This window comes from Dipodomys spectabilis, unplaced genomic scaffold (assembly GCF_019054845.1).
Source record: "Dipodomys spectabilis isolate Male_0828 unplaced genomic scaffold, ASM1905484v1 ptg000095l, whole genome shotgun sequence".
In the NCBI taxonomy this organism is placed as follows: Eukaryota; Metazoa; Chordata; class Mammalia; order Rodentia; family Heteromyidae; genus Dipodomys; species Dipodomys spectabilis.
The window spans coordinates 27,346,553-27,356,234 of NW_024870772.1; the positions used below are offsets into that span (position 1 = coordinate 27,346,553).

The 9,682-nt window shown below is 40.7% G+C and overlaps 1 pseudogene; it reads right to left on the reverse strand.

Annotated features, from left to right (window-relative positions):
• Window positions 1–4,994: 4,994 nt before the first annotated feature.
• LOC122112731 lies at window positions 4,995–6,964 on the reverse strand (annotated as a pseudogene).
• Between the last annotated feature and the right edge of the window lie 2,718 nt (window positions 6,965–9,682).

The following is a 9,682-nucleotide window of genomic DNA, read 5'->3' on the forward strand; positions in this document are numbered from 1 at the left end:
ATCTGAAAGAATGTCAAGTATGATCATTTTGATCTGAAAAATGTCAAGTATATGCTCACAAGTCTGTATGCATATAAAAGTACTACACTGGACTTAGTTTCTTTTTTCAGGTATTTGTTTTTCTTTTGGTTGCAGCTTGAACTCAGGGCCTCATGCTCTCTTTTGGCTCTACCACTTGAGCCATAGCTTCACTTTGGGCTATTTACTGGTTAATTGGAGAAAAGAGCCTCATGGACTTTCCTTCCCTGTCTAGCTTCAAACCAAGATCCTCAGATCCCAGCCTCCTGAGTAGCTAGGATTATAGTTGTAAGCCATCAGCCCCCAGCTTTTCCAGGCATTTTTATCCATTACTAGAAGATCCAGTTGAGTTGATAACTTTAAATATTTGTGAGAACTGGAGCACTGAAAGTGGACAAGGAAAATCATGCTGGGAGAAAAGAGCTCCCCCGTAAGCCATGGAGACTCTGTTGAGAGTTTAATGAGATAATGGCTGTATGGAGACCTGATACAAGGTGGTACCCAAAGCACATATGGACAACAATGATGACGATGATGATTGCTACCTAGTGGTTGCCGGATCTCAATCTGTACAAAGACTTTGGGACCACTCAGCCATGCATTAAACACTGCCAGAAATGTTTCTTGTTCCCCAGCACATGTTTTGGCCCCAAATATAAATGTTAATGTTAAACTCTCATCTACTCTCTGGCATCTTGAGCTGCAGCCCTTTCTAATTTCACTCAGATAAACATAGCCAAGTATTTTCTTCCAAAACACATCTACAGTCCATCCAAGGGCTTTCCTACAGACAGATTCCCAGAACACCAAGCAAAAACGAAAAGACGTCAAGTAAACAAAAGCAACTTTATTTACCCCAAAAAAGTCAACTTAAGATTGAACAGAGGAAGAATGAATCAGCCTCGCTCACCATCAGCAGATGTTTCTTGTGGTCAGTGTGCAGTTTCATTTTTTTCTTTTCTTTTTTAAATCTCTGCCTGTACTTTGCAAGCTTTAGTGTGTGTGCAAACCACCTGGTGGGCTTCTAAATTGAAGATTCCGGGGACCCAACTTCAGAGAATTCAGCACCTGGAAGGAGTAGGAGAAAATTGTATGTGATCATCATCCTAAAATCTCAGCAAAGAGATGACCGCCACATCAAGTCATTGGTACTGGCTACATTCGTTGTCTTTTCCTACTCTGGAGGAGTTTATAGCTGTAAAGTGAAGTGTACCATTATGGCTAATTCCACAGCTGCACAAGGAAATGCCCCACCCTGGCTATCCATGGTCCCTCCTGTTTCTGTTTTGACCACCTGCTCTGCCAGCTGCCTTGTTCTTGGAATGGCTGCCTTACATGGAGAGAATAACCCATAGCTGTTTTCAATTAGGTAAACAAAACCATTGGTTATTCTACAAACCATTTCAGAAACTGTTTACCAAGGGAGACACACAGCTTGAAGTCTGGCCTGATGGGGTATGCTCAGGAAAAGGAGCATCAGGATCAACCTGCACAACTGCTTCTGGGCTGGGGTGCTCAAACATGTCCCCTTTGGAGAAAGGGGAAGTATTGTCCTAAGCATCATCTCTTCTTCTCTCATGGCTTCTTCATGGCTTACTGGATACAAATGTTACAGGTGCTAATGACTCCCATGTGAGGAGGTCTGCATTCACCCAAGAGGGTTTCAAACTACAGTCATGTCCCAGAGGAGCTATGATGCACGTGCTTGCTACCTGGCAAGAAGAAAATAGGTAAGACTTTGGCAAAATGAAAACTAATCCATTAAATCAATGCATGACCAAATGAATGATATGCGTGACCTTACATAATTTCAATGATGTTAGGAAACTTCTAATTTAGCTGAGCGCTGATGACTCATGCCTGTCATTTTAGCCACTCAAGAGGCTGGGATCTGATGATCCAGGTTTGAAGAAAGCATGGGTAGAAACATAAAGGAGACACATCTCCAGCTAACAAGTAAAAAACTGGAAATGGAGATATGGCTCAAGTGGGACAGCACCATCTAAGTGAGAAAAGCTAAGTGAGAGCATGAGGCCCTGAGTTCAGGGCCCCAGTACAAGCAACATGCACAAAAGAAAACTAGTAACTTGTATTAATTAGACCCATTAATTCTAATGTTCTTCCATCATCTTTTTTGTTGTTTGTGGTAATGGTGGTTGGGGAGCTTGAACTCAGAGTCTGGGCACTATGCCTGAGCTTTTTGGTTCAAAGCTAATGCTCTACCACTTTAAGTCACAACACCACTTCTAGTTTTTTGGTAGTTAATTGGAGATAAGCATCTCATGGACTTTCCTTCCTCCCAGGCTGGCTTTGATCCGCTATCCTTGGATCTCAGCCTCCTGAATACAGGATTACAGGCATGAGCCACCAGTGGCTGGTTTCCCATTGTCTTTTGATTCTTGGCTTTTCCATACCTGTAACTGAAGCTCAGTTTATTAGTAAATTCCAAGGATGATGCAAAGTTTTCAGATGGGAGAATATTGAAAGAACACAGATAGGTTGTTCTTAGATGGATACCTCCATGAGAAGAAAAGAGAGAGAGAATGGCATAGGGCATATACATATACATATGTATACATATAGTAGATGGATGCATAATAGATGTACATTTAGATAAATATACATGTATACTTGAAAATAATTACATATTAAATAGTTCTATGTTGTTGGACAAATTTTACAAAATGACTATTATGTTGACATGGGTAATATGTCTAAACCTACTCTAGTTTTTAAGTACTGTTGCTCATTAATAGTAACTATTTTATCAAAACACTAAGACATGGACGTGATAACTTAAACAGGACTCTAAACATTCACACAGTGAGATCAAAGGAGGATCAGTATCTACGTGCTTATAAAATGATGTTTATTGAAATGAACTCCAAGAAATGGAAACAAGAGGTTTTTGTTATTTTGCTTTTTGTTTTGTTTCTTTTCTCCTTCCTCTCTGTTTTTTATTTCTGTAGCTTTTTTTTCTGGTATGTAAGTTTATCTGTATGGGGGATGGCAAGGGGAGGCACAGAAATGGAGGGACAAAGGATGAACAACTGCAGCATTGATACTCACTAGACACTATGTTGACAATGAATATACAACTTGTGGGAGGAGAGGAGGCTGGGGTGGGGCGGAAATGAGGGAAGAGATAACACTGTTCAAAAAGAAATGTACTCATTCATTACCTGGCTTATGTAACTGTAACCCCTATGTATATCACCTTTACAATATAAATAAATAAATATTCTTAGGAAAAACTAAGAAAAAAATGAAAACTAAAATTCATGCTGAGGATGTAACTCAGTGGAAGAGTGTTTATCGAGCATGTGTGAAGCCTTAGTTTCCATATTCAGCCCTGCAAAACAAAAATAAGTATACTGCTCCAGAAACTAAGCTGGGACATATTACTTGGAGTTGTTGTGGGATTTGCACTTAAGAAGTTTGAAATAGTTACTATGTATATTTTAAGTAAACTTAAAGTAGAAGAAGCACTAGATTCTCTTTATATAAGATGGACTCTCCTGTAGTGTGTGGTGCTTGATAATATTTCAATGTTGCTTGTGAATTGTCTCCAGTCTGCCTTGGAGGAGGAAACTGGAGTTCTACAGTGGTTAGTAAAATGAGATACACTGTCTTTTCCTCAGTGAGAACCATCAGGGCACATTCTCAACTACCTCAAAAATACCAAGGGGGTAGCCAATGACTCTCTCCTGCATTGTTGATCAGATTTGGGAGGGGTGGTACACACTGGACCTTGGGCTTGAAATCGAACCCTGGGCACTGTCCCTGAAGACCTTTTACCCAATGCTAGCATTCTACCACTTCAACTCCAGCTCCATTTCTGGAGTTTTTTTGGTGGTTAATTGGAGATAAGAGTCTCATGAACTTTCCTGCTAGGGTTGGCTTTGAACCATAATCCTCAGATCTCAGCCTCCTTAGGATTGCAGGCATGAGCCATCAATACCTGGCTGGTCAGTATTACTTTTATAGACCTGTTACATTGAAATATTCAATAAGTACTTACTGACTAATTGGATGATTTTGATTTCTCTTTTCTAGCAAAAATATTTCTGTGTCTACCATTCCAAGCCTGATCTTTTAACGATTTGTGCTATTATTCCAAGGGCTCAGAATATATCAATGGAAAGATCAAGCATGCAAAGATTCCACTTTTTGATTCCACATTCTAGCTAAGGAGAGAAGAATTATATACAAATAAAACACCAAACATGATTAACAAAAAGTTTGGATTTTTTTTTTGGCCAGTCTTGGGGTTTGAACTCAGAACCTGTGCACTGTCCCTGAGCCTCTCTTTCTCAAGGCTTGCACTCTACCACTTAAGCCACAGCACCACTTCGAGTTTTTTCTGTTTATGTGGTACTGAGGGATTGAACCCAGGGCTTCATGCACGCTAGGCAAGCATTCTACCACCCAGCCACATCCCCCGCTCCAAACAAAAAGTTTTATGCTATGCCTGCATAACTTTTTCTTGGATACAGGAAAAAGAGGAATGTAGAATTGGTGAGGGAATCTAAGTCCCAGTCTGGAGAAAGGTGAGGTTCATAGAAGTTTTTTAAAAGTACTTAATATATGTTTGTTTTGTGTTGTGTGTGCCAATACTGAGCCTTGAAGTCAGGGTGTGGGCGACTGTCCCTTAGTTTTGTTTTTTTTTTAAATTCTTTTCAAAGCTGGTACTCTACCACTTCAGCTGTAGTTCCATTTCTGGCTTTGGGTGGTTAATTGGAGATAACAGTCTTACTACAGACTTTTTGGAGCTGCCTTTGAACCACTATCCTCAGATCTCAGCCTCTTGAATACCTGGATTATAGGCACGAGCCACCAACACCCAGCCATATGTTGTTTATTTAAATTTTTTTGTAAAGAGATAAGTAGTTTATTTGTTAACAAGGAGTAAAAAGGACTTTGTAATTCCTTTTCTCTCTTCTGGTGGCCGAAACAGAATTGTGGTCGGACGGATGGTGACATACAAGAATTCCCTCACAGATTTTATTTTTTATAGATAGACAAAATTGCCTAAGTTATACCACTTATTCTTTTCTAGACAGAAGTGCCAACTGTTGAGCTTTCCAGTGGGTCAGTGGCTGCTACAGTTCCCTCTTGTTTCATGGTACTTCCTTGATATTCTTGGAGTCTGTGGGAAACACGGTGAGGCGGTCCAGGCCCATGCCCCAGCCAGCAGTTGGGGGCAGCCCATACTCCAGGGCAGTACAGAAGTTTTCATCTAGAACATGGCTTCATCGTCACTAGTGGCTTTGCCTTAACCTGTTCTTCAAACAGCTGCCGCTGCCACATGGGATCATTCAGCTCCATGGAGGCATTGAACATTTCCTTCTTCATGACAAACATCTCAAAGTACTCAGTCAGATCCTCTTTGGAGTGGTGCCATTTAGCCAAAGGGCTCATTATCTGCAGGTAATCCATAATGAACGAAGGATTGATGCATGTTACTTCCAGGAACTCCCCAACAAGCTTGTTGAGAATTAGAGCAGTTGTCCAAGATGGAGGGTATTCAACAGCTTTGGCCACACAGATATCATCACGAATTCTGCAAGTTTCTTAGTTTCAAACAGGCTAGTTTCAGGAAGTTTCACTCTGAGGGCTTTCTCAAACTCTTCCACCATGCTGATTCTCCAGAAGGTTGGGGTGATGTCAACCTCAAAGGCTTGGCCCTCTGGGCCATCAGGATGGTAGGAAACCTTGTATCTGCCTTTAATGTTTCTAACCATTCCTGAAATCATCTTCTCAGTGATTTCCATGAGATCATGATAATCTGCATATACCATGTAAAACTCACAGGTGGTGAACTCAGGATTGTGAGTCAAATCAATGCCTTTGTTCCAAAACTGACATCCAAGTTCATAAACCCGGTCAATGCCACCAACCATTAGCATCTTATGGTAGAGTTCTGGAGCAATTCTCATGTACAAGTTCATATTCAGCTCATTGTGATAACTGATGAAAGGCTTGGCCCAGCTCCCCTTGGGATGATGTTCATCAGAGGAATTTCGATCTCTAGGAATCCCAGCTCATCCAAGAACTTCTGATACACAATAAATTTCTGCCTCACAAAGTCATTCAGGATCAAGTCCAAGTATCTCTGATAATATCTTGTTTCCTTGTCTTTGAGGCCAAAGTGTAGATGAGGTAACATGCAGACAGGGAGACAAGGGCATGATTTCATAGGGAATGATGCTCAGTTCACCCTTCTTGGTTTTCCCAGGATTCCCCTGAACTTCAATTATGTGTCCTCGATGCAGCTTATTATTGATGCCAATAAATTCTTGCCATGACTTGTAACTTGACTCCCTCTCCTCGAAGGTCATAGAAGATGAGTTTTCCCCCAGAAGCTCTTTCAGCATGGATTCTACCTGCCACCTTTAAGGTAATGTCAGTCAGGTGGTCCCTGAGCTACAGGTATTGGCATTCTTGGATGAAAGGGGTAGAGAGATGTCTACATGGAACTTGTGTGGGTACAGCCCTCCCCACTGACCTTCAGCTGGTGGACTGCTTGACTGCGGATCTTGTAGTATTGGTTTGGGTCCAGGCTCTACTCCTCGGCACCCACACCATTGTCTGTGGTGTGGTTGGTGGCTGCCACAGGGGCCTGGCTTGGCTGTTTCTCATTGAGCTCCTTCTGCTTGGCTTCTTCCTCTGCCACTTTTTTCTCAGCTTTCAGGCCTCTCTTTGGCTCACTTCTTTTATCAGAAAGTGGCTTGTCCCCGTGCAGCATTGTGAAAGGAGCATGTTGGCCCAGTTGAAGGTCCCTCTGACCCCACTCTGCCCAGGTTTGGCACAGGGACCCCCTAATAAGCCCAACAGCAGCTTGCATGAACATGGCAGAATACCTTGGAATTAATTACTGCCACCACTTCTTGCTCAGTTTCAGCTCGCCTCCCACTTTCACGTCTGCCTCCTGCAGAATGGCCATCTTCCCCAGAACCTGACCCAAAAGTCATGGTGTTTGAGCTAATATTTATAGAAGACCTGAAGAAAAGCTCCCTAATGCAGCATGAGGGACAAGATTTAGAGGAGGCAACAGAGGCTCAGACTCATGTGGAAGAGCAAGTAAGGGTGTAGGAGCCATCTGGAGATGAGGCAGCCCAGGTAGGGTGGGCAGGAAGGGTAGCATGCTGAGTGTGGAGAAGTGAATTTGATTGGGGGGTGGAGGGAGGCTGATGCAGATTTCCAGATGGGCCTTACTAGAAACTAACTACCAGCACTGGCAAGGGGGCTGGGAGACAATGACCAGTATCTTAGCCTTCAGCTATAATGGAGTAGATTTGATCAGGCTATCCATTGGCTTGGAATTCTCTAAGAAGCTGATCAAACTAAAACAATCATCACAATCACTGTCTGAAGACGTTGTGGAACCTATGAGCCACCTAAACTTGAGTGGCCAACTACAATGGGGTGACAAGTCCTCCCTCAACACTTTTCTGGGCCCTTGCCAACTTCTGAGGGGAGTGGGGGATGGGTAAGACAAAAGTAACAGCAGACATCTACCATCCCGTGTTGGCTTTCGGGGAAGGCAATCCCCAAGGCAATCTGACATTTCCATTTCCAGCACGTGGTACCTCCTGAGGTGGAGGGAAGGGAAGGGGGGCTGGTAAGGGTAAGAGGCCAAAAGTCAAGTGAACTACTGGCAAATACTCAAGACAAATCACCTCTTGTCACTGGGCCTACAAACACCAGTAATTAGGGTAGGATGAAGGGATAGAAGCTGCATATGCTAGGAGATTCCATGTTAAAATTCGAGTAGTACTTCCTAGGAGAATGGAAAACTAAAGATTATTCTTTGCTAAAACAGAAATTCATGTCCATCTTGGAATGGAACAATTTGATCTATCCATAGTCTAATGATTTTGATTTTCCATGTAGAAAGAACTTTTAGATGAAGATATTATCAATTTTTCAAATTTCTATAATACCTGACACCCAATATCTTCCATTCAGAAATTTATTACCAACCTGTTAACAGACAAAACCAAGAGAAACCTAAAGCCTAACCTAAAACCAAAAGAAAGAATAAAAATTAGCAACTGTTCCACGTGTGACAGTTATTAGGTGTCATAGGTAAAAAGCTGTGAAGTGATAGTTATAGATTATTAGATTCAAATGAATAGTGAAGTGGAAGATTTCACCAGAAAATAGGAATTTGTTAAACAGAATAAAATGGAAATTCCAGAACCATAAATACTGGAAATCAGAAATTCAATAACAAACAGCAAATCAAACATAATAAAATTTCAGCAGCAAAATACTCACCTGAAATACTGGAAGACATATTAACAAGAAAAGAATGCCAGGCACTGGTGACTCATACAGGTAAGCCTAGCCACTCAAAAGGTTGAGATCTGAGGATCAAAGTTCAAAGCTAGCCCAAGAAAGTCTGTGAGATTCTTACCTCCAATTATCCACCAAAAAGCTGGAAGTAGAGCCATGGCTCAAGAGGTAGAACACTAACTTTGAGCAAAAAAAGCTCAGAGATAGAGCCCGAGTTCAAACCCCGGGATTGGCACAAAAAAAATTTTTTTTAAAAACAAGAAGAGAAAACAGTATGGAAAGTAAAGGAAATTTTAAAAGATCTAAAAAGTGTATAATTGGAGTTCAAGATAGAAAAGAGAGGTATAGACCAGACACAATATTTGCAAAGTACTTGTGTAGCAGTTTCAAAACCAACAAAAGGTCCAAGTAAAAGATTAAAGAAAAACTATGAACCACAAGCAAATTAAATTTAAAAAAATCAAAACAAAACACCCACATCTGGACACTGAGCCACAAAGCTGAAATTGAAGAAAAATATAAAAGAAAAAAAGACAATGTGGAAACACTCAAAGGAAAATAGACACATTACCTTACAAAGAGCAGTAACAGGGCTGTGAGGACTGAACTCTCAACTGAAATTATCCAAACCCATAGAAAATGGAATAACACATTTAACATACTGAAAGAAAAGACTTTCCAATCCATAATCCTTTGAGTGAAAGCAATCCTTTGAAAAGACAACCAATACAGATAAACAGAAACAGGAAAAATTTGGCAGCAAAACAGTCAGTGAAAGAAATATTCAGAGTTCCTCCTGCAGGAAGCAAATAATATAGGCACAAAGGCTCAGCAAGAAGACATGAATGCAGAATATATGAGGGAATCTGAAGAACTAATTTTCTATATTACAATAACAATGTTATATGCTTACATTAAATATGCTTGAAAATGCAGGTAGAATTAATTATGCTATACTTCTCATGCTAAACATAGATTAGGGTTTGTAGATGCAATCTTTTCATTGATGAAAAGGAGTGACCAAAAAAAAAATTTATTTAGAGTAGCACTAATCAGCCCGGAATTGTGTTGATAGTATAATATATATATAGTATAATAGTAACAGAAGGAAATATCTCAAAGAAATGGAGACGTCAAATAGAATTAAAATGAAATTACAAATATTTGATTGAAGTGTGGTCCAATATTAAAAAATATATTAATTTAGCCTGTTAATTTACCCAATAACATTTATAAGCTTTAAAACAGACAACCTAAAAAGCACTGGACAAAGCCAGGAACCAGTGGCTCCCATAATCCTAGCAACTCAGGAAGCTGAGATCTGAGGATCGGGGTTCAAATCCAGCCTGGGCAGAAAAGTCTG